Source organism: Gopherus flavomarginatus, chromosome 3, assembly GCF_025201925.1.
Source record: "Gopherus flavomarginatus isolate rGopFla2 chromosome 3, rGopFla2.mat.asm, whole genome shotgun sequence".
NCBI classification, from domain to species: domain Eukaryota; kingdom Metazoa; phylum Chordata; order Testudines; family Testudinidae; genus Gopherus; species Gopherus flavomarginatus.
The window spans coordinates 256,297,831-256,322,254 of record NC_066619.1 but is presented as its reverse complement, the minus strand read 5'-3'; positions in this window follow the sequence as shown (position 1 = coordinate 256,322,254).

Sequence of the window (24,424 nt, the reverse complement as noted above, 5' to 3'; positions counted from 1 at the left end):
TTTTGAACAGGATGTGAAGAGAAATTCACCATCCAATTGAAAACATAGAGGTGCTCTGCATGTGGAAGGTCCCTGGCATGTGCAGATATCTGGGAGATTATTGGAACTTTGCTCAGGATCTTGCACCTGTAGGATAACTAAAACGGTGTATGGAGTCTTTTCCTTTTGTGCATAATGCTGTGATCATGGCCTGTCATTCTTGAAGGGAAGAACTATTGAGTGAAGTCTATAATCAAGGAGTTTTATTGGCAAAGAGGTGCATTTAGCAATAAATCGTTTATAAATATCTGCCAAAATATCATTCATGCCCAGTATCCACACTAACTGGGAAACACCATTTCCCTCTATATTTGGTATCACAATGGCACTGACATCAGTAGGATCTGGGATTGGCAAAGTCCACATCAAAAAAGTGGTATAAAGTCCTCTATCTCTGGGGGACTTGTTTGTTTGCTCTTTAAGTTGTGAAGGTGAAAGAAACTCTTAACTAAAGCTGTAACACAAGGGAGCACCATGCTTAAATTGCCTGAAATAATAGCTATTATTCCTGATTCTGCTCAGTTAACATGGTATGTTAGTGATATACTTCTCTCTCCTTGTTCATAAAAGGTCCAATCCAATTCCCACTGATTTCAGTGGCAGTCTCTTCATTTACTTTAATGGGAAGTGGATCAGGGCCAAAGAGAACATCTTGTGCAAGCAAAATTTGCCTCTTATGTTTGTTTCTTATTTTGTGTTTTCATATCAGGGATTTTGATGCACAAAGGAGGATCCAGAGCACTTGGATCCATCTCTGGTTCCTTAAGCTGTTTTATTCTGTCATCCTTTTTAAAGTCCTGTAACTTATATGGTACCATCATGGGTATTGAGATGGGGTGGAGAGATAGCCTGCTAAACCCATGGTTGTGAGTTCAATCCTTGAGAGGGCCACTTAGGGATCTGGGGCAAAAATCAGTACTTGGTCCTGCTAGTGAAGGCAGGGGGCTGGACTTGATGACCTTTCAAGGTCCCTTCCAGGTCTAGGAGATAGGTATATCTCCAATTACTTTACTTAGTAGCCTAGCATCTCTGCAGGGATGGCTCTTGGTTATCAACAATGAAGAAAGTTTCTCTGACAGTTAGTCTTTGGTTTCAGTGAAAACAGGGTTGGGTCCTAAGTCTGCATCATTAGACCCAAAAGAATCTCAGTTTTTATGGAGCAAGTTCTCGTCTAAGGTATGCCTGGTGGATCTAGATTCTGTTTACCCTATGTGTTCTGATCTGCCATTGATGCCATTCTGTAGGGAAAGAAGAGTATCACAGCTTTGGATCTGACTGGAGAATCTTGCCCTATCTCTCCCTCTCTCTCTGCAATTGTACACAAAGTGCTCAAATTCCCAGACAGTGTTAACATTGGGAACTCCTTCCTTCCAGCCAGAAACAAAGTCCAGGTAAATGGACCATGAAATAATGTGTAGCCTAAAAATATCATTCCTCCAGTTTGCAGACAACAGATACTTCAGTGTCTGAAAACAAAATCCAGAAGAATGGATACAAACTCTATTCTTGTGATATGTCAATTGCTACCCTCACATGGTAGCCCAAAATAAAGAAAAAATAACCTATACAATGAGAATATTGGACTGTGGGAATGGTCAGATGGTGTGTGTGGTGGAGGGAGGTATTGGTGGCCCAAAGACTTAAAGGAAATAAAAATTTTATAGTATAAATGGGACCAATTCAAACAACTCAACCTTCTGTAGAAGTAGGATCCAGACTTCATGGCTGTCCCCACTTCTACATTGGCCAGGTACCCCTGAAACTAGGGAAAGTTTGGATCAGTACACTTGAAGGGGTCAGTCCTGTCTCTATCCCATACAGTTTGCAATTAACATAGAGGTACCTGTCTTTTATCCAACCCAATTGTCCTTTCTGTCTGTAGAACAATGGTCCTATATCTATCATCCTTATTACCAATATTATACATATCTGCTTTTGTAGGTGAGAAGTAAAGACACACAGATAACATGAAATGTACTGTAAGGGGGTTTTATGAATTGCCATATTCCTAAGGGCAGCTAATCATCAACAGGATCCCTTACCTGGTATCCCTTTGCTTCGGTGGCAGTGCGTTTCAATGGCCTCAGTTCTTAGCCATTAACTGGTGGTGCCTCCACCTGTCTGTTTGGGGTAATTAGAAACCTTTAGCTCCCTATGTGGTTTCGACTATCTCAACCCAGTACTTATCTGTATGACTAGCCTGATACCTAGGGCCAGCTCCCAGCACCCGCCCATCAAGCAGGTGCTTGAGGTGGCCATGGGGAAGGGGCGGCACATCTGGCTCTTCGGCAGCGGGTCCCTCACTCCCTCTCAGAATGAAGGACCTGCCGCCAAATTGCCGCCGAAGACTGAAGAGGTGGCAGTGAAAATCCTGGTGCCAGCCCTGCTGATACCTCATATATATACTCTTCTGACATCTCCATAACAGAGAAACCAACAATCAAGGTACACTGTCATGATTCCAGCTGATTCCAGATGCACTTTGATGAGTCATTTCAGGCCTGAAGGTGCTTGAGTGCAATAAGGTGATGAGTGTGTCAGTTTGTCTAGGGGTTAACCTCTCTGTTGCAGCAATAGGTGTTACAGTGGAAAAGTCCCTGCCATGTAAGAGGCCTCTTCGGTGTTTGTAAGTCCAGTTACTCTCTCCCAGAGTAGATTGGCAAACCCCTTTCAGAGCAAAATAAGCAACCTGTCAGGCAGGCTGAGACAGTTGGGGGATTGCCCACACTCCCTGAAAGCCATCCTCTTCTCCTCTTTCCATCCAACTGGCTTAGTCAGCCTTCCATCCCCTAGAGTTCACCCAATCACCAGGTTTTATTGGTGGTGTGAGCACACTGCAGTCTTTCCCTTTTTGAGTAGTGTCCCTATAGCTATTGCATTTCAGGTGTGCATGCACCTCTCAAGCCCTAGATTGGGAATTTTCAGTATGGCTAATTAGTTCATTTTATCATTAATTTATTGCGTGTGATGTGATGGTATGATTAACTTATATGTCAGGGGTGGCCAAACTGCAGCCCGTGAGCTGCATGCGGCTCTTTTACAGTTAAAGTGTGGCTCATGGAGGCCCCCCCCCCCCATTCTCCACCTACCAGACTGTCGGGAGGAGGCTCTGGGCTTCTGCCCTGTGGCAGGATAGTGGGGGAAGGGACCTCTGCTAGAGATAACTGGTGCCTGCTGAGAGTGGGGGGCACAATTTAAAGGTTCACCTCCCAAGAGCTTGAGTCACACCATCACAGGCACACACCCCTCTTTCTTTCAGTGGCCCCTCCCTGCAGCTCCCAGGTGTTAGCTCTGTGTGGAGAGGCAGTGGCAAAGACCTGAGAGGGACCACTGCTTTAGCTCCACAGGGAGAGGCAGCAGTAAAAGCAGTGGCTCTCCCTGTGGCTCCCAGCTCTTTGCTGCTGCCTCTCCCTATGGCCGCAGCTCCCAGCTTGCTGGCTCCAGCAGCAGCCATGCAGAGAGGGGGCCCGGCACACCATGTGACCAAGTGAGGCCAGCAAACCCTGGCAAAAATCTGGGGGAGCATGTGACCCCATGTGCCCAGCGGGAGGGATGGGGGTGTCTTGAGGCTTCAGCCCCATGGGGTACTCCTGCCAGGACTTGGGGCTTCAGCCCCATGGGGCGTGCCCTGGCTCTCGAACTTCTGAAGATTGTCGTATGCGGTTTGGACAGTCAGTAAGTTTGGCCACCCCTGTCCTATGCTATGTCATATACAATCATTCTATGCCAAATAGTTTTAAGTTGTAGGATTATAGAAGTATAAGATTGATAAGTATTTAGAAGTGATAAGTATGGATTAAGTATCTAAGTAAAACAGAGCTGAAACGCAAGACCTACAGGTTGAGGCCTGTAAGATGTCAGCTAAGCTATACTAGGCCATAGGCTTAAGGCATGCTTGACATAAGAAAGTGACCAATGAGTAACCCAATGCCACAAGATCATGAGAAGAATGTGCTAACAAGTGGTATTACAAAAAATTGACTGCAATATACAGTTCAAGATCATGGAAAATCCTATTGTAAGAGTTTTCTAAAACATGTCCTGACTACCGGGTACATGTTGTATATAGATGCTAATGAGAATAAAAGGAATTATAAACAACCTATAAAAAATGGGGCACCTCAATACTCTTAGAGGGCGCAATGCAGATAAGGAAAAAGAGAGTTGACACCTTCATGTATATGCACAGAGTGTTAGGTGTAGTCACAATCACATGATAAAAGAGGGTGCCTGGATTGGGTAAAATGAGTAACCTTTGGGAAAACTCCTTCAGGAACCATTTCTCTATTGATCAGTTGGTGAGCAGTCAATCGGATCATAAGAATATCTTTGAGGATGTGAGTATGAGTATACTTGTAATTTGTGCATGGGTATTTGTAAGATTTATATATGCTTGGAAATCATAACTTTGCTTGTGACGTTAATAAAACTTAAGGCAGATTAGACATTGTACTTATGGAGGTATGTGTTATTTTCCTCAGTCTTCGTGTGTTCCTACAAGCTCTAAATCTGAAACAAGTGGCAGAGGTGACTTTCACTCTGGTGAGCGTGAAACTGTAGCAACCAGAGCCGAATACAATATTGCAAAATTCACTTTAAATAAAATAGTAGACTACATCAGTTAACAATGTCTGTTCAGCCCGCGCATGTGCCCTATGCCTCCTCTGGCCAGATACATGAAACTGTAAAAGGGTACACAGCTTCCTTCTCAACCGCTTTAGCCTGAGACAGAGTCTAGCATGTCTGCCTTGAGCATGCCTCAGCAATTCTAATATATCTGTAGTGGTTAAGATAGTTGTTAGTACGGTTATAGTTAAGGCCCTACCAAATTTGCAGCTGTGAAAAATGCATCATAGACCATGAAACTGGTCTCCCCTGTGAAATCTGGTCTTTTGTGTCCTTTTAACCTATACTAACAGGCCACCCTTACTTCTGCACTGCTGCTGCTGCCAGCGATGTGGCCTTCAGAACTGGGCAGCTGGTCAGCAGCTGCAGCTTTCTAGTCACCCAGTTCTGAAGGCACAGCAGAGAGGAGCGGCTGCTGGCCAGGCACCCAGCTCTGAAGATAGTGCCACCACCAGCTGCAGTGCAGAAGTAAGAGTGGCTCTGTCCAAGGGCCCTTATTGGCTATCCCTCAATATGTGGATGATTCTGCCAAGGGAAGAACCATTGAGCTAGCTGAGGAGTCCGATTCATGCTTTACAGGCTTTTCCACATATGTGAAAGGTGGTTGCTTGGAAAGAGCACAGCTGCTGGCTGGGATGCTGTACACTTTCCTTCCACCGCTGCAATTTCTCAGCCTCTTGAGCAAGGCAGTTCTCTTCAAAATGGGTTGAGGCCAGATCTTCACAATTCATGGGGTCAATGCCTCCCTTCTTAACATATGCTTTTAGGACATCATGGTAGCATTTCCTCTGTTCCCTACAGGTCTTCTTACCATGACTAAGTTGAGAAAATAGGACTTGCTTTGGAAGACGAGTATCAGCCATCCATACACAATGACCAGCCCGGTGAAGTTGATGTTTCACAATCTTCACGTCAACATTGGTGGTGTTAGCTGCAGAGAGAACGCTGGCATTGGTGCGATGGTCTTCCCACCTGACACAGAGAATCTTCCTAAGACAGGGCTTCCTTAGGTAGTGTTGGCACCACTCCAGAGGCTTAAGATGGCTTCAGTATGTCACCCATGTCTTGCAATGATAAAGAAGAGTGCATTGTAGACCAGGATCTTAGTTTCCATCCACAGATATCTGTCAATAAAGACATGATGGAGCAACTTTATGAAGGATATGCTGGCACAATGGATCCTATGTTCAATCTCCACATCAAGATTGGATATCTGGGAGAGTTGGCTATTAAGGCATGGGAAATGTTCAACATTTTCCAGGGATCACCACTGATGACAATTTGTGGGAGAATGGAGTCCACTTATGCTGGGGCAGGCTGGTAGAGCAAGTTAGTCTTACCAACGTTGAGGGAAAGTCCCAGGCTATGAAAGGCACCTGAAAAGAGATCTAGGGTGGATTGCAAGTCAACCTTGCCTGCGCAAGGATAGCACAGTCAGCATACTGAAGGTTGGTAATAACAGTCCTGATGACTTCAGTTTTAGAATGAAGATGTCACAGACTGAAGAGCTGGCTATCCATGCAATACTCAATCCAAATTCCAGAAGAAAGGCAGTCATGAATAAGAATCAAGACTATGGCAAGATAAATGGAAAAAAGGGTTGGGGCAATAACACAGCCCTGTTTAATACTAGTATGCATGGTGAATGGGTCCATCTCCAACCCATTACAGAGGATGGTGGCGGTCATCCCATCATAAATTAGCCTGAGAACATGAATGAACTTCAGTGGACAACTGAACCTAGACAGCACCTTCCATAATGCTTCACGATTCATGGAATCAAAGCTCTTAGTTAGGTCAATAAATGCCATAAACAATGGCTGGTGTTGTTTCTCTACACTTCTCTTGGATCTGTCGTGTAACAAAAATCATGTCGGTGGTGCCCTGAGATGGTCTGAAACCACATTGGAATTCCAGAAGGATGTCTTTGGCAAGAGGAAAGAGACTGTTCAAAAGGATATGAGCAAGGATCTACTAAGCAATGGAGAGAAAGGCAATGCCTCAGTATTTCCAACACATTGACTTGTCCCCTTTCTTTAAAATGGTCATAATATTGGCATTCTTTAGGTTGGGTGGAATATCCTCAGTAACCCAAATTTTAGCACAAAAGTTGATGAAGTTTTTGCATGAGTGTTATGAGTGGCTTTGAAGACTTCCATGAGGATGCCATCTTGGCTTGGCATCTTGTTTCTAGACTGAGTGATGGCTTGCCAAAGTTTGTCAGAAGATGTGGGGGGTCAGCAAGAGGTTCTACTACTGGATACTGAGGAATGGACTCAATGGTGGAAGCTGAGACTTCAGATTCATGGTTCAACAGAGCCTCAAAATGCCCTTTCCAACAGTGCTTGAGGGCCATATTGTCCTTAAGAAGGGTGGAGTTGTCCTGGGATCACAGAGGAATTTGCCATTTGAACTTGGCCCATAGATGGCTTTCGTTGCTTGAAAAAGGCTTCTCATGTCACGTTGATCAGTGAAACTCTGGATCTCCATGGCCTTTGCTTGCCACCACTGATTCTTGATTTCATGCAGGCTTCTTTGAACTACAGCTATAAGCCAATGATAAGTCTTGTTTTTGCTGATTCGAGGGTTCATTTTGCCAAGTGCAAAATGCTTTTCTCTTCTTATGAATAAGTGCTAGGATTTCCTTGTTCCCAAACTAATGCTAATGGCAGTGAGTGGAACATCCAATCAGTTCAGCACATGCCTTGTGAATAATGGTCTTGAACTCATCCCAATGTGTTTGGATGTCATTGACCTTGTCAGGTCAGAGAGCCTCTCAATGAGGTGTTGCTGAGGAGTCTCATGACTAGCGTGATTTTGAAGTGCCTTGATATTAAATCTCTTTCTCATTCCTTTTGGTTATTTATGGTGTTATGGTGCAAGCTGAATGTTCATGATTGATCTGACTAAACAATGATCTGTCCATCAGTCATCTGTACCTCTCATAGCTCATGTAATATGGACATCAGTACGATCACGGGCTCTGACAATAACAGCCAAGAAGATGCCAGTGTTTGGAACTTGAGTGTTTCCAAGTGGTCTTATATTTGTCCGTGTCTAAAGATGGTATTTGTGATAAGCAAATCATGCTCCACACATTTGCTGAGGAAAAGAATGCGGTTAGAGTTAATTTTGCCCACCTCTTCTTTCCCAATGGTGCCTCTCCAGAGTTCAGAATGTTGCCTAACTCTTGCATTGAAGTCACCCATGAGGATAAGTGTGTCTTCCTTGGCTGTGGCATTGAAAACTGAATCAAGAGCACAGTAGAACTGCTCCTTGTTGTCTTCATCATAGTCAAGTGTGAGAGTGTACGCACTAATGACTGTTGTTGTTATTAAGCTTAAGACGAAGAGTCATGAGACATTCATAATACCCATAGGGAGTTCTAAAAGCTGGTTAGCAATCTTGTTCTTGATGGCAAAACCAACCCTGTAAATATGCCTCTCTTCAGATGGCTTTTCTTTCCAAAAGAAGGTATAGCCACCTCCATCTTCTTTCAAGTGGTCTTCATCTGCCCGATGGGTCTCATTTAGGGCAGCAATATCAATGGCATATCTTGCAGGTTCTCTTGCTATTATGGCAGTTCTTTCAGGACAGTCACTGTTTGGGGAACCCATGAGGATGTGAACATTCCACGTGGTGAACTTCATTATTTTGTTTTGCATTTTCTGACTGTAGGTAGACTGATCCCGCTGGACATTGCCATTCAGCCAGGGGAAGCATTAAGCCAGCCTATGTTTGTTTAAGGCGCCTTTTCTAGACCCTTCCCTATTCAGGGTGAGTAGTGGGGATCCTGAAAAGGACTGCTCAGTTGTGGCTGCAGCTGCTGAAATTGCACTTCTGTCTCACAAGTCCAAGCGCAAGACCAACACACAACCGTTGCCTGCGTGCATATTTGTAACTAAGGACTCCCAGAGATCACTGCTCCTGTCCCCACCACCACTCATCCATTGCCGCAGAACTTGTTAGTGGGAAATGTTAACACCTTTGGCAGAGGCCTGCATGTGAAATGTTTTATCATGTGGGAGCCAGTGTGCAAGTGGCAACCTAAAGAAACACAACAGGAAGGAGCCCTGGACCCAGTCCAAGAGAACCGTAAGTCATTGTTTTGCTGCGGCCTTCATCTGCCTTCACAGTCACAGAGAACTAAAAAATCCTTGAAGACACCTGTTGTACAGTTGGAGTCTTGAGAAGTTTGGACTGTGCTTCAAACCTCACCTCAAAATTGTTCTCCAAGCGTCACCCTACCAGGAGTACAAGACTGTAGATGAAAAGCTTCTCCACCACAATAAGGTAATGATCCAAGTAGAGGCCTAAGGACCCCAGACACCACTGGACACTCCTCTCCACTGTTTAATTACAGAGCTGGTTAAGACGCAATTAAGAGTCTTTGGTTGTGGCTCACTGGAGCTGAAATCACAGATAACCAGGTCTAAGTGCTAAGCCTCCCACAAGGAACAGTATTATCGCCAGTATTATTCAACTTATATTCGAGTGACCTATCTTATACTTGTCATAAACAGATAGCTAAGGGTTAATGTCTCATTCACCTGAAGCACCTGACCAGAGGACCAATCAGGAAACCGGATTTTTTTCAACTCTGGGTGGAGGGAGTTTTGTGTCTGAGTCTTTTGTCTGTCTGCCTGCTTTCTCTGAGCTTTGGAGAAGTAGTTTCTGTTTTCTAATCTTCTGTTTCTAAGTGTAAGGACAAAGAGATCAGATAGTAAGTTATATGGTTTCTTTTTTTTGGTATTTGCATGAATATAAGTGCTGGAGTGCTTTGATTTGTATTCTTTTTGAATAAGGCTGTTTATTCAATATTCTTTTAAGCAATTGACCCTGTATTTTGTCACTTTAATACAGAGAGACCATTTGTATGTATTTTTTCTTTCTTTTTTATATAAAGCTTTCTTTTAAGACCTGTTGGAGTTTTCTTTTCTGGGAAATTTCAGGGAAATTGAGTCTGTACTCACCAGGGAATTGGTGGGAGGAAGAAATCAGGGGGAGATCTGTGTGTGTTGGATTTGCTAGCCTGATTTTGCATTCCCTCTGGGTGAAGAGGAAAGTGCTTTTGTTTCCAGGACTGGGAACGGAGAGGGGGAGTCACTCTGTTTGGATTCACAGAGCTTGTGTCTGTGTATCTCTCCAGGAGCACCTGGAGGGGGGAAGGGAAAAAGGATTATTTCCCTTTGTTGTGAGACTCAAGGGATTTGGGTCTTGGGGTCCCCAGGGAAGGTTTTTCAGGGGGACCAGAGTGCCCCAAAACACTCTAATTTTTTGGGTGGTGGCAGCAAGTACCAGGTCCAAGCTGGTAACTAAGCTTGGAGGTTTTCATGCTAACCCCCATATTTTGGACGCTAAGGTCCAAATCTGGGACTAAGGTTTGACAATACTGAGTCTTGCAAGTTTGTATATGTAGACGGTATATGCCTCAGCACTCAATCACACTCCTTTCATATACTTAAGAGTGTTCTGAATGCATGTAAGTGGGTATGGCCAATTATTGTCATTGGTGGCGCCTGATACCAAGTGGAAGTAGGACTGTGTTGAGTGTCTGCCATTTACATCATGTATAAGAGGGCAGAGAGCTGAACATAGTTCTCAAAGGTCAGTGAATAAAGCATGATTCACACCCGGTCTGTCTAGGCTGCACGTTGGACAGAACTCTTACATATCATGACCATCTTACAAAGACTGCGACTAAGGTCCAAATGCGCAACAGCCTGCTTGGAAAACTGACTGGAACAACATGGGATGCCAACTCGCAAATGTAAAGCACTTCAGCTTTGGCACTTTGTTATTCAGCAGCGAAGTATTGCGCTTCAGTATGGGCTAGCTTGTCTCACACAGAGATGATTGACGTACAACTTAATTCCACCATGCATATTATTTCAGGGACACAAATCTACTCCTCTACCATGGTTCTCTGGTTACTGGTTCTCTTCAGTATTGCTCTGCCCAGTGTTTGCAGAGAGGAAATCATAGCAAAGCTCATGATGAAATTGCATAATATGCCACATCTACCATTAATTAAAGACTTGTTCAAGCCACCACATGGCCATCTGCCCTCACGTTGCCCATTGTGGATAAGTTTACTAGGTGAGGGATTTATAGTAGAGGATGCATGGCAAGCTTCATAGTCTGCAGAGAAAGTGACAAATTATCTTGTCTCGGACCCCACTCAATGTCAATCTGGGTTTGATTTACCACAAAGCCAATGGAACCTTCTGAACTCCATTTCCAGGTTCATACTGGACATGGAATTTGTGCTACAGCAGAAATTCAGTGACATTTTAGAGACAGTCCACTATGTCACTGTGGCCAGCCACAAAGTATGAGACACGTTGTTAAGGACTTCAAAATGTCTCAACTTCCTGGAGGTCTTCGTGCTTTGAACATCATTGATAAGAATGCTGTGGCTTTGGTTGACTGGATTGCATATGCCAAATCGTAAGTGCTAAGCCTTAGACCTGCTTATGGGGCAGTTCCTCTGGTGAAAGAGGCTGCCCAGCCTGCAGTAGCAGTGAGGCTCCCCCACTAACAGCTGAAATCATTGAGAGCTGTGGGACCTCAGGACATCCGGATCTAGAGAATGCAGTAGAGAGGGCAGTGGCAAAGTGAGCATCTGATGGCAGAGCGGCCAGCTGTGGAGCGGCTGGCTTGGTGGCAGCAGCTGAGGCATTGCTTGATGCCTCCCCCACACCCCTCAGGGTGAGAGGTGAACGCACCTCTGAACTCTGGGTTGTTGCTGACCAAGGACAACAACTGTGACTGGGTGTGGTGGAGGGAGAGGGGAGTGGCATGTTACATGGATATTTGTTGGCATTTCACACCACAAGATGAGAGACTGCGGAAAAGGGCACTGCCATTGTACTGTGGGATGGGTGTTTTGTTCATGGTCATATATTTTTGAATCATGCTTGTGGTGTTTTCACAAATTAATGCTGGTTTCCTTTCCCCTTTTATTAAAAGTTTTCTTTTCCTACATAGACTCAGTTCTTGAAAGAGGGGAAGTATTGCCTCTTAGAGGTACCCAGGGGTGATGTGTAGTTTTCCCAGATTACTGTGTTGGGTCTCAAGATGGTTCTGTATTGTCAAAAGGAACCCTTAGATATTGTACCCGGACCTTGTGGCTGCCAACTCCACCTGGAAGAAGGGTTACACAGACACGTGTAAAAGGTAAGAACATAAGAACGGCCCTACTGGGTCAGACCAAAGGTCCGTCTAGCCCAGTATCCTGTCTACAGACAGTGGCCAATGCCAGGTGCCCCAGAGGGAGTGAACTTAACAGGTAATGATCAAGTGATCTCACTGCTGCCATCCATCTCCACACTCTGAAAAACAGAGGCTAGGGACACCATTCCTTACCCATTCTGGCTAACAGCCATTAATGGACTTAACCTCCATGAATTTATCCAGTTCTCTTTTAAACGCCGTTACCCTTCTCCATTCTGAGAATTTACCATTGATTCCTACCCTTTGTTCCCTGTCTTTTTAACCAATTCTCAATCCATGAAAGGACCTTCCCTTTTATCCCATGAAAACTTAATTTATGTAAGAGCCTTTGGTGAAGGACCTTGTCAAAGGCTTTCTGGAAATCTAAGTACACTATGTCCACTGGATCCCCCTTGTCCACATGTTTGTTGACCCCTTCAAAGAACTCTAATAGATTAGTAAGACATGATTTCCCTTTACAGGAACCATGTTGACTTTTGCCCAACTATTTATGTTCTTCTAGGTGTCTGACAATTTTATTCTTTACTATTGTTTCAACTAATTTGCCCAGTACTGATGTTAGACTTAAAAGTCTGTAATTGCTGGAATCACCTCTAGAGCCCTTTTTAAATATTGGTGTTACTTTAGCTATCTTCTAGTCATTGGGTACAGAAGTCAACTTAAAGGACAGATTACAAACCATAGTTAATAGTTCTGCAACTTCACATTTGAGTTCTTTCTGAACTCTTGGGTGAATGCCTTCTGGTCCTGGTGACTTGTTACTGTTAAATTTATCAATTAATTCCAAAATCTCCTCTAATGACACTTCAATCTGTGACAATTCCTCAGATTTGTCACCTACAAAAGTCAGCTGAGGTTTGGGAATCTCCCTAACATCCTCAGCCGTGAAGACTGAAGCAGAGAATCCATTTAGTTTCTCCACAATGACTTTATCGTCATTAAGCGCTCCTTTTGTATCTTGGTCATCCAGAGGCCCCACTGGTTGTTAGCAGGCTTCCTGCGTCTGAGGTACTTAAAAAATATTTTGTTATTACCTTTTGAGTTTTTGGCTAGCTGTTCTTCAAACTCCTCTTTGGCTTTTCTTATTTCATTTTTACACTTAATTTGGCAGTGTTTATGCTCCTTTCTATTTACCTCACTAGGATTTGACTTCAACTTTTTAAAAGATGCCTTTTTATCTCTCACTGCTTCTTTTACATGGTTGTTAAGCCACGGTGGCTCTTTTTTAGTTCTTTTACTGTGTTTCTTAATTTGGGGTATACATTTAAGTTGGGCCTCTATTATGGTGTCTTTAAAAAGCATCCATGCAGCTTGCAGGGATTTCACTTTAGTCACTGTACCTTTTAATTTCTGTTTAACTAACCCCCTCATTTTTGCATAGTTCCCCTTTTTGAAATTAAATGTCACAGTGTTGGGCTGTTGAGTGTTCTTCCCACCACAGGGATGTTAAATGTTATTATATTATGGTCACTATTTCCAAGTGGTTACGGTTACATCTTAGACCAGCTCCTGCACTCCACTCGGGACTAAATTGAGAGTTGCCTCTCCCCTTGTGGATTCCCATACCAGCTGCTCCAAGAAGCAGTCATTTGAAGTATCGAGAAATTTTGTCTCTGCATTTCATCCTGAGGTGACATGTACCCAGTCAATATGGGGATAATTGAAATCTCCCACTATTACTGAGTTCTTAATTTTGATAGCCTCTCTAATTTCCCTTAATATTTCATTGTCACTATCACTGTCCTGGTTAGGTGGTTGATAATAGATCCCTAATGTTATATTCTTATTAGAGCATGAAATTACATTCCATAGAGATTCTTACTTCATTTGCTTCTACATTTTCTTTCACATATAGTACCACTTCCCCGCACCTCCCTGCACGACCTGTTCTGTCCTTCCAATATATTTTGTACCCCAGAATGATTGTGTCCCACTGATTGTCCTCATTCCACCAGGTTTCTGCGATGCCAATTATATCAATATCCTCTTTTATCAAGAGGCACTCTAGTTCACCCATCTGATTATTTAGACTTCTAGCATTTATGACAAGCACTTTAAAAACTTGTCACTGTTTATTTGTCTGCTTTTTTTTTGAAGTGTCAGATTTTTTTTATGTGAATGTTTCTCATCTGATCTGGCCGTTACATTATCGTCTTCTGTCCTCTCCCCCTGACTAAAACCTAAAGAATCTCTATCAATAGACTCTCCTTTAAGATAAGTCTCTGTCCGATCCTCTGCAGCAGTTGGCTTTCCCTCGTCTAGTTTAAAAACTGCTCTGCAACCTTTTTAATGTTAAGTGCCAGCAGTCTTGTTCCATCTCTCCTGTATAGCTCCCCCATCCCAAAAGTTTCCCCAATTCCTAATGAATCTAAACCCCTGCTCTGTACACCATCGTCTCATCCAGGCATTAAGACTCTGAAGCTCTGCCTGCCTACCTAGCCCTGCCACCATAGAGGTCCTGGGTTTCAGTTTCTTCCCTAGCAGCCTAAATTTGGCCTCCAGGATGTCTCTCCTACCCTTCCCTATGTCATTGGTACCTACATGTACCACGACCACCAGCTCCTCCCCAGCACTACACATAAGTCTATCTAGATGCCTCGAGAGATCCGCAACCTTCGCCCCAGGCAGGCAGGTTCTCCCGGTCATCACAAACCCAGCTATCTGTTTCTAATGATTGAATCTCCCATTGCTAACACCTGCCTTTTCCTAATGACTGGAGTTCCCTCCCCTAGAGAGGTAACCTCAGTGCGAGAGGATACCCTAACTATGGGAAAGTTTCCCCCTGCTTCCGCTGACTGCTCTACTTCCCTGGGCCTTTCATCCTCCTCAACAGCACAGGGGCTGTCTGACCGGAGGTGGGACAATTCTACAGTGTCCTGGAAAGCCTCATCAACATCACTCTCTGCCTCCCTTAGCTCCTTCAGTTCTGACACCCTGGCCTCCAAAGCCCATACGCGGTCTCTGAGGGCCAGGAGTTCCTTGCACCAAATGCACACATACGCCACTCGCCCACAGGGCAGGTAATCATACATGTCTGGTAAAAGTCTGCAGAAGAGAAGAATGAGGGGGGATTTGATAGCTGCTTTCAACTACCAAAAAGGATGGATCTAGACTGTTCTCAGTGGTACCAGATGACAGAACAAGGAGTAATGGTCTCAAGTTGCAGTGGGGGAGGTTTAGGTTGGATATTAGGAAAAACTTTTTCACTAGGAGAGTGGTGAAGTGCTGGAATGGGTTACCTAGGGAGGTGGTGGAATCTCTTTCCTTAGAGGTTTTTAAGGCTTGACAAAGCCCTGTCTGGGATGATTTAGTTGGGAATTGGTCCTGCTTTGAGCAGTGGGCTGGACTAGATGACCTCCTGAGGTTCCTTCCAACCCTGATATTCTATGATTCTTTTAAGAATATAGTCTTCTAAAGACTAATTTCTGTTGAATCCCATCTTTTGCAAAATCTTGAAAAATTATTCTATTATTTTCTGGCATCCACCACATCTCCGCAAAAAGCTATTTTTTCCCATGAGCTAGATGCATTACTTTTTTTTTTAGAGTAAATCTGAGAAATTTGACATTTAGTGTATGAGGTTTGGCATTTGAGACTGGTTTAGAAGCCAGGGACCCACAGGTTCTCTGTAAATCAAACTTAAAATCATCTGGAAGGTTGAGCACTTCTGAAAGGGGTCAGGGGACTAATTCTAAGGGGCCACCTTTTTCTGCTCCTTTGGGTACTCCTATAAGTCTCAAATTATTGCAGTGAGACCTTCCCACAAGGTCTGTTACTTTAGAGTGAAGAGAATATAAGCCTATGAGTCTTCTCTGCACCTGTTCAATAGAGCCTTTGTATCTGAACATCTGAACTGATGATATTCGTCCTTCTGTTTCATTCGTCCATCCTGTTAGCACTTGCTGAGAGGAGTTAACCAAGGTAAAAATCACTTGTATTGTGGCCTTGATAGCTACTGTTTCTGCAGCAATTTTCTCCAGCAGGGCCAGCATAGACACCGTGCCCTCAGCAGCAGACATCTTGTATAGAGCATAGGGAGCCTTCATTCTCCACATTTTTCAGCTGCTTATAGAGCTCCCAGTAGACAAATCTTTGCCTGCTGACATACCAGAGATTTTGGGGTACCTGTCCCTTTATTTGAGGGGGTGGCCTGGACAGAAATGGACATTAGCGGATGGTTCTGAAGCTCAAGGGATCTCCTCCTCCATGTCTCATAGCACCCTCTGGAGTCTAATAGAAACTTACTTTTAAAATAAGAAAAATCCAGAGTCTCCTTTACATTTCCCACTCCCCCTGACATGGATGGAACATGAGAGGGAGGACACACTGCAGGCATCATGGGCCCAGTGGACGTCTCTGAATGCTACATTTTCAGTCATGTAGCATGCAAATGTAATTCAGAAAGTATCTGTAACCCCACTGCTTGGGGGGGGGGGGGGGGGAATAATTTGGGAGGCTCCCTTTGCATAGAAAAATAGCCCCAATTCTCAGTTGCTCTATCCCTGCACTGCAGGAATAGAGGTGGAGGCAAAGACAGCTTTAAACCACATTTGTGCTCCCTGTATTCTGGGTCCATTCAGGAGCTAGAGTAGCCCTGCCTCAGGCCTCAGTTAGACCAGCCTCAGAGTGCTGGGAGTAAAAGCTAATGCTGGGCTTCTCTGGTAGTTCTGTATTGGCAGAGTAACTCCCTAATGGGCCCTCCTTATAGTTCCTTTATGCTGCCAGAATAGCATAAAAGGATGTTAGAGAAAAAGAGAATCCATCCCATTGTTTCAAAACTATTCCTAACAGTGTACTTTTCTTGATTTTTCTGTATTATTTCTCCCTGGCTGTTTGGTTGGAGTTACTTGAGAAGCTGCATGGGACTTCTATGGAAAGCATAGTACTGTAACAATTACAAGTCTCACTCAAATATGCAAGGATGAATATATGCACTATACAAATGTGTTTGTCTTTTTCACATGTGACATGTCATTGTGGCACTGAAATATTTGCCAGGAAATATGAGGAGGGAAGATTCTTGAACCAGGAGAAAAAAATCTCTGCATTTTTTTTGTTTAAATAGGAATCTTATTGCAAGCAAGCAATGCACATGAACAAAAAACAGGATATCATCATTTCTCATTATAAAAAAGAAACAACAGTAATTAAACCCAGATTTCAGAACTATGGCTTGTTTATTTTGTCTAGATTAGAGTGCACTAGTAATCAGTAAGGAAATGCTCATTTGAAAAAGTAATGGATATTTTAAACTGTATTTAACAATATAGTTTAAAATATCCATATATATATTTAAAGGCAGGGTTAGGGATGAAATATCTTAAATTGAAATGTTCAGTCTTTGTTGTTTTGAGCATGTTTGAAACAAATTGCTACATGCGTTGGAAGGAAGCGTAACAGACTGATAATATCTTGTAATATCCTGGACAAACCTTATGGAATTAAGAAAAAGTTATTTAATTAAGTTAATACCTTTGGGGGGGTTCATTATATTAAAAATGCAATTGTGTATGTTATTGTGGAATTTTATGTGCCTTCTCTAGTAAGAGGGGTATGCTAATGTAATTCCTGTATTATCAGCCCTTAGAAGCCACCTTCCTGTAGCAGTTTGCATATACTAGTTCAAAACTGGATTTACCAGGAACCAACAGAAATAAAGGATTTTTGGATAAACCGCATGGTTTTAAACTGGCGCAGAGCCTTCTTCCTGAACCAGCAGATGGACAGGACCCTGATTCATGTAGGGCCCCAATCGTTTGAGAATGGTTAGAAGGACTGGGCCTGCTGAGGCCCCTTAGACTGGGTGATAGTTCTGAGCTGAAGCTTTTATGAACTTGTGACCAAAGAAGAGACTTCTTTATGGAATTTTGAAGGACTCTTCCTGCTATAGCCCATGATTGGTAAGCTTGTTAGCAGGTATCTGGTTTCTTTTGTTGTTTTTAATGTTTTCTCTGTAGTGCTTTTACATTAAGACCAATCCAGTTTCTTTGCATCTTTCTATCATGACTGGGACTTGGGTGGTCAGGCCTAGTGGTCAGAGCAGTAGTGATCAGAGGTCAGGAACAGCGCTGAAAGTCAGAGCCAAGTGTCAGGAACAAAGAGTCAGAGCCCAGGGTCAAAGATGGAGGAAGGAACCAGTCATCAGAGCCAGGGGTCAGAAGTCCTAGAGCAAGCTGAGAGAAAAGTCCATCACTACGACTGGAAAGGGAGTCCACCTTGTTGCACAGAGACTTCCTGGAATGTCTTCTAAGTTCATATAGGGTGCCTGGACCAATTAGCAGCCATGAGGAAAGCTGTCAGTCTGTGGTGTTTATCTCCACAGGGCATAGATGCTGGAGCTAGGGATGCTGCTGCATTCCCTGGCTTGAAGTAGTAATAAAACCCAAATACATGGTTTCAGCACCACCCCCTATAAAAGTTGTTCCAGCACCACTACCACAGGGTTTATATGATAATGCACATGACTCAATCACAGCTGTTAGTTAGCATTTGCCATCCCACAGACCTGGGCTCTAGCTCTCTCAGGATCCCACACTTTCCAAAAGTATGTGCTTGTTAGGGCCATTTCAAGTTCTGGAGCTCTGTATTACAGGGTTTTCCAAATATCTGTCTGTTAGCAGCATTGTATAATTCACTGTTGATTTAGGCTCCTAGGAACCTAAGTCACTTTTGAAAATAGGGCTTCAGCAGCTAAGTCACTTACACACCTTTGAAAATTTGACTTATCTTTTTATTCATGAATATTTACACTGGTGTTTTAGCAAAGATGGCAACAGCAAAGCTTCATACAGATAATTGAACTTTCAGTCTCTTAACAGGTCTTAAAACCTTCATCCACCAGTAGCTTCTTCTATGTCCCCATAAAACATCTTGTACCCCAAGTCCTCATGTGTGTCTGTGTCCAGTTTTTTCCTTGCCCAACCAGGTACTTCTGTGTTTGACCTGGCCCTGAGGCATGTGTGTCATTCCAAGTCACTAACTCTGCAAGGTGCTAGGTTAAGTGGGGCATCCCTGACTGACCAAAGGAAGCCATTATACAAATTCAAACAAGCACTTCTAATTTTTAAGATAAGATTCTTCTGTGAATTAATGTGTAGGTACCTGTGATGGTGTGTGCTCCCCACACTGACTCTGAGATGGCTGAGTTGGGCCAGGTGGGCCCAATCAGCCAGTTAGGCTGCAAGATGGGAGAATTAAGTGTGAGAGGAAAGCCCTAATTTGGAGGAAGCTCACCTGAGCAGAGGTGGGCTGGGTTAGTATTAACCCAGGAAGCTGGTGACAGAAAAGCCTGCTGGGAGGAATTTGTGGTCACCCTCTGTTTAATAGAGAGGGAAGGAGAGAACCCAGGGGAAGAGCATCGCCCTAAGGGAAGGGTGTACCCAGAAGGAGCAGGGTGGAGAAGAGAGCCTGTGGGAGTAAGAAGCAAGGTTGGGGGCTGAACAGACCTAGACTAGTTTTTGTAGGGTCCCTGGGCAAGAACATGGAGTAGACAAGAGTCCAGCTTCCCCTCTCTGCCACTGGGGAAGTGGCACCGGTAGGGCAGTGAACTGGAAGACTGCCTGGGTCACTGCAAGAGTGACAGGGTCAGGACAGTGGGCATGAGGTCTGCCAGATGCCACTTGAAGAGAAGAGACTTCGAAGGACTCTGCCACGGAATGGGGCGTGACCTGGCCGGAGGGCTGAGTCACAAAGAGGCAGCAGCAGCTCTTAGAGTGAGAGAGAAGCTGCAGACCAAGAGACAGAGACAGAGAGACAGCACACAACTGCAGGAAGAGGTGTTGGCCACACAGAGCTAATCCACAGAGCAGGCAGGAGGAGGTGCTTTCCAGTAGTGAGTAGAGCCCCGCGATAGTACCACACCCAAATACCTTTTATATCATTGTTCTGATTGCGCCAGTTATAGCTCACCCATTCTGATTCCAGACCAGATATTTTATTTCAGTAAGTTATCAGCTTCATTTTCTTACCGCCAATGCCATGGCAATTATATAAGTGATAAAATTGTGTTTTAGTGCAACTTAGTCAACACCCTTCACTTGGAGAAGTACACAAGGACAAAAGAGTTTTATGAACAGCAATTGACCTTAATAGTCCACTCCAGTCATTCTTGGCTCAGAGACTAAACTCCAGAGGTCATTCTTGATACCAAGTCTTCATACTTGTTTAAGTATTCTACTACTACAGCATTCTGCTACTGTACAATGGAGCCATCTGTAATCAATTGCAGTTCAGTCCCTCCTACATTTGTTTTGTCTTAACTTGCAGAGACAGTATCACTAAAATTACAAGAAATCCCCAAAATGAAAGACTACTAAACTGCTTCTTCCCCATAGCACGAAAACTTTGGAAGCCTGCAAGACACTCCATCAAACAACTGGAGGGAGAACCACATAAGTGTGTGTCTATGCTGCTTGGTTTTCTTTATAAATTGCCATTTTATACTGGGGCAACCTTTGAACTATTCACAGCTGGATGTCACATGCTCCCTTCCTCAAACCTATGTGAGCTGCATAGACAGTTCTGAAGAACCAGGTGTGGCCTGATACCCAAGGTTGATATTTACAGGATTATTAAGATACAGAAAAATGGATTTCTGCCTGATCCTCTTGTATCAAGGACAGACCCTATTCAGCACTGCCCGATAGCTCTGCTTCTTTCTGTCTTAATTACTGAACCTTTGGCACACAGAATAAGGGCCAATGCCTTACTGGATGGATGATCCAATTGTCCCCTCCTCCTACAAATATATGGCAAAATGTGCAGTGTGTTGAATATGTACTGTCCATAGCATGCACAGATAAGACTTTCTCAATCAAGCCATGTGTCAAATACATAATTGCTCTGTCTGTCAAATGTAGCCTCTTTCTACTAATGCAGTATTTGAAAAATGATCATAATTTACTGAAATGGAGTAGTTATTTGAATTTCACTTTTCTTGTCAAGTTTTTCTTGCCAACTTGTTTTTACTCTATGGACTGAACACTAATAATTCATTGAATTTTAATACTCAACATATGTGCTGTGATTGTTTATATAAATCACAAGATAGTATTATTTCTATTTCCCATTTACATAAGGATGTATGAATTTTTGCAAAAATGCGCATGAGTGCAAATTTAAAATTCAGTTTTCCTGACTACTCATATCTGAATTTATTTTAGGCTGTGATTCTCCTCCATGCAAGGAGCCAGTACAGGACTTATGAAACACTGACATAAGCTCTATTTTGAGACACTTAAGTAGTGCCTAGGACATGTACTGACCCTCTGAATTTTACCTACAGAAAGCATTTTGAGCAAAACTACCATAGTTGTTCAAATGTTTGCTTAAAGCAAACACAAAAGGGTCATGAGCTTGGTGAAAGTGAATGTATTTAAATTAATTGTTTCTGTCATTTGCTTTGCAAGGCTTAAGTGATATGATTTCACATTCTGCTTCCTAGTGTGTTAAGGCAAAATTAAAATACTTGAATATTTGACACTTAATCCATATGAGCATATAAGTGAATTCCTTAACTTTGTTGGTTAACGTTTACAAAGAAGCCGGGTTGTGGACTCAGTTATATATTGGCTGGCTTGACAAGATTAATTCCATAAAAAATAACTGAATTCCATACGTTTATTATTTACAGTAACTCATTTGCATCTCATCAAATTTCCTGAGGCTAGAGATACTGTCTGCAAATTTCTCTGGGCTTTCAACAGACTTAATTTAAAGCTTTGCATGCAGCTTGCAGAGAGCATGTCTGCATGCATCTTTCTGATTTGCAGATACCATTGCTCATTGATTGGCCTTCTGTGCTGGGTGACCTTGGGCAAGTCACTTTGCCTCTCTATGTCTTTGAACAATGCAGGGGAGGGGAATGCAGTTGTTAAATATAACTAATTAGGGGAAAATAGAAATGACTCAGTAGGGAAAATATGGAGTTCTGTTTTAGCCACATTAAGTTGAACCAATTGGTGGGCAGGGGTGGGATTGATTTAAATCAAGACTATTTAAAGCAGCAGTTTAAATCACCAAGTGGAAACCCATGATTTAAATCATCAGTTTTAATCCACTTTTCCATTTGTACTTCAGTTATTTTCTAAAGAAAACTGATTGTTGTTGGTTGATATAACCATTAAAACATGTTGATTAACCGCTAAATAGAGCCGTCACAGAGGCATTGGTATATCTTTTTGCTGCCTAGTTATACTTTTGATCTTCACAATATCCCCAGCAACAAGTTGCACAGGTTGACAGTGCATTGTGTGAAGGAGTATTTGCTTATGTTTCTTTCAAATCTGCTACCTATTAATTTCATTGGGTGACTCCTGGTTCTTATGTTACATGAAGGGGTAAATAACACTTTCTTATTCCTTTTCTCAACACCATGCATTATTTTATAGACCTTTATCATATCCCCTCTTATACATCGCTTTTCTAAGCTGAACCATAGTAATCTTTTGAATCTCTCCTCAGGTGGAAGTGGTTCCATACCCCTAATTATTTTTGTTGCCCATCTCTGTGCCTTTTCCAATTCTGATATATCGTTTTGAGATGGGGCGATCAGAATTGAATGCAGTATGGGCATACCTTGAATTTATATGAATTTGATATTTACTGTCTTCTTATCTATCTCTACCCTTTCCTAATGGTTCTTAACATTGTTAGCCTTTTTGACTGACCCTGCTTATTGAGCAGATGTTTTCAGAGAACTATCCATGCTGACTCCAAGATCTCTTTCTTGAGTGGTAACAGCTAAATTAGACCCCATCACTTTGTATATATGGTTGGGATTATGTTTTACAATGTGCCTTACTTTGTGTGTATCACTGTTTAATTTAATTTAATGCCATTTTGTTACCTATGCTTTTTTTTACATATAGTGTCACTCCTCCAATAGAGTGACCCGCTCTGTCATTCCTATCTATGTATTTTATACTCTGGCATTACCATGTCCCATTATGTATTATCATTCCACCATGTTTCTGTAATGCCTATTGTACCAACACCCTCATTTAACATCAGATACTCAAGTTCACCTATCTTAGTATTTAGACTTTGTAATGAGGTACCCTCACCACTGGTGTGCCTCCTTGTGGATGTGTTGGGGATTATCTCCACTGAGGCCTGATGCCCCACTTGCACCAGCTGCTCACACCACTTCCACTCTCACTCTCCAAGACTCACAGTGCGCTCCGTCTTTGTGACTCGGCCCTCCAGCCAGGTCACTATGTAGTCCTCGTGTTCTGGTGTATTAAAGTACTGCTAGGTCAGCTGTCTTTTTGTGCTTCAGATAGTCTTCCAATCCAAGGCCAGGTTGTGTGCCACTCTCCCAGCAGTTGATAGGGAACCTGGGCCCACCCACTACTCAAGCTCCAGCCCAAGGACCCTACAACCAGCAGCCAGGGTCTCTCACCTTTCTGCAGGCTCCCTGGGCTGCTTCCTACTTCACCTTTATCAGGCTCCTTCTCCACCCTCCTCTGTGTACATCTTTTCTTCAAGGCCAGGTTCCCAGGGCTTCTGTTCTCCCCTGATTTCCTCCCTTCCCTTTCTAAGACAGAGAGTGACTGCAGGCTTTCATACTGCTGCCCCTTTCTGCTGCTAACATCCTGGCTTTATACGAGCCCTGCCTGTTCCTTCTCAGCTGGGCTGAGTTTCTTGTCAGCCTTTCAATCCTGGCTCTTACCCAGGTGCAGCCAATCAGGTTAATTGACTTTACTTAACCTGCTTTAACTTGTGTGGGGTGGGCACTCCATCACAGACTTCTACCATTTATGTACAAACACTCATAAAATTTGTCCATATATAGTCTGCTTTCATGTGATGTAATTGAAGGAGACTCTTTATTTGACTGTTTCTTTTCAGTTTGTCCATATAGTCTGCTTTCATGTGATGTAATTGAAAGAGACTCTTTCATTTGACTGTTTCTTTTCAGTTCCTACCCATACTTTATCAATGTCTATCCTTCTTTTTGCTAGGATATAGAGTATCCCTTTTAGTAAACCCTTCCCCACAAAGAGATGTCTGTCTGAACCTTATGCTCCTCCACACCTGACAGCTTTCCCTCAGCCCCTAGTTTAAAAACTCCTCTATGACCTTTTTAATTTTACATGCCAGCAATCTGGTCCCGTGTTAGTTTAGCTGGAGCCCATCCTTTCTGCATGGGGTCTTCCTTTCCTAAAAGGTTCCCCAGTTCCTAATAAATCCATCCTCCAAACACTGTTGTCTCATCCATGCATCAAAATCCTGCAGTTCTGCCTGTCTAAGGGTTGGTCTGCACTGGGAACTTACATCAGCATAGCTTCATCTCTCAGGGGTGGGAAAAATCCACATGCCTGAGTGACATAGCTATGCCAACCTAACCACCAATATAGACAGTGCTAGGTCAACAAAATAATTCTTCCATCAACCAAGCTACTGCCTCTAGAGTTGTGGATTACCTACGCTGGCGGGAGAACTCCTCCCATTGGTATAGGTAGTGTCTACAATGAAGCTCTACAATGAAGCTGTAGCATTTTCATTGTAGACATACCCTAAC